Consider the following 1,418-nt stretch of genomic DNA (forward strand, 5'->3'; position numbering starts at 1 on the left):
ATAAGTGAAAAAACTTATTTTCACTTAATATAAGTGAAAAAAAAAATAACATTTGTCCTGTATTTTGTTGGCTTAATATACTTAGTCACTTATTTGTAAGTCATTTATGGCTTATTTCACTTATCTCACTCAGCCAAAATTCATCTATATTGTAGCATGTGTCAGAATTTCATTCCTTTTAAAAACCGAACGATATTCTATTGTGTTATGTACTTAGGATATTTTGCATGTGTATGAACATACTGTGCAATAAACATGAGATTACTGGATTCAGGGTTTTACACATTTGCAATTTTTATGTCTACTCTTCATCCCATTGAAGGATTTGTACCAAATTACACTCACATCAACAATATATCAGAATATCTAACTTCTACATCCTTGCCAATACAATCTGTTGACTTTTGGATATTTGACAATCTGATAGGTGAAAAAATTGTATCATAGGTCTCTTACTATGACTAAGATTTAAGATTCTGTTTAAAATAGAGGGGAAGAGAACTTTCAAATACTAAATATTATAGAATATTAAAAATATTCTAAATAAAAAAGGTTCAAAAATAGTTTTCAAATTCATCATTAGAGAATAAAGATTTTTAATTTCCCATAAACATCTGGCACTCATTCTGCAGGTTGTCTTGATATTTCTGTACTCCATCCCAAAAATACTGGCACAAAACACAAAGCCATCACTTGGGTTCTTACTTCTTACTTGGACATAAATGTGTTTGTAAATGATGAGGGTACTGCACTGAAGCCAAGCATGGATCAGCAATTCCGCCATCACCCCAGGCCATCAATTTGTCGTTTCGAATGGTTTCATTCCATCTCTCTTTCGGCGGGATTCTGTATGTAGAAGATAAATCACAAGCAGTAATATTCCATTCTGAACAATTTTTTAAGAACATCCTGTAAGGACCCCACATGATAATATTCTGAAATGTCTTCCCAAATTTGCCTAAACATTCCTGCCATATGAAAGGGGAGTATCTTAAGTCCTGATAAGTAAAATCGGGGCACTCAGGGAACATAGGGTATTTTTGTTCAGTTATATTATCCCAGGTCATATTGACGGACCATGCAGACAACCGTTGTAAACGTGTTCGAGAACTATTACTCCAATTTCCAACTAGTATCCAATGTTGCCAATCTAATTGCAAGCAAGGAGGAACACCCAAGCATATAGGTTTACTGTTATTATTCTTATAAGTAAAATTAAATGGTGTTCCATCATTAATATTCATATATGTTAAATTGTTCCAAGGGGGAGATAAAAGAGCAGGAGAAGTATATAAGGTAATATCCATGTCACCCCAAGTAACAGGTTCCAGCAAAGGTGGATTGGGAATATAGGCCCAATAGTGAGTATTATTATTTTGTACCTCAGAAGCGGAAGACACTGTCAATAATGCACACAT

General features: G+C 33.8%; 1 long non-coding RNA gene across 1 annotated transcript; it reads right to left on the bottom strand.

Moving 5' to 3' along the window:
- Positions 1-719: 719 nt before the first annotated feature.
- Positions 720-1,418, bottom strand: LOC125614718. Its single transcript, XR_007345283.1, has 2 exons — positions 1,383-1,418; positions 720-846 (listed from the first exon to the last, which is right to left on the bottom strand). It is a non-coding gene; the product is annotated as an uncharacterized LOC125614718 (long non-coding RNA).

Source organism: Marmota marmota, unplaced genomic scaffold (assembly GCF_001458135.2).
Source record: "Marmota marmota marmota unplaced genomic scaffold, marMar, whole genome shotgun sequence".
NCBI lineage: Eukaryota > Metazoa > Chordata > Mammalia > Rodentia > Sciuridae > Marmota > Marmota marmota.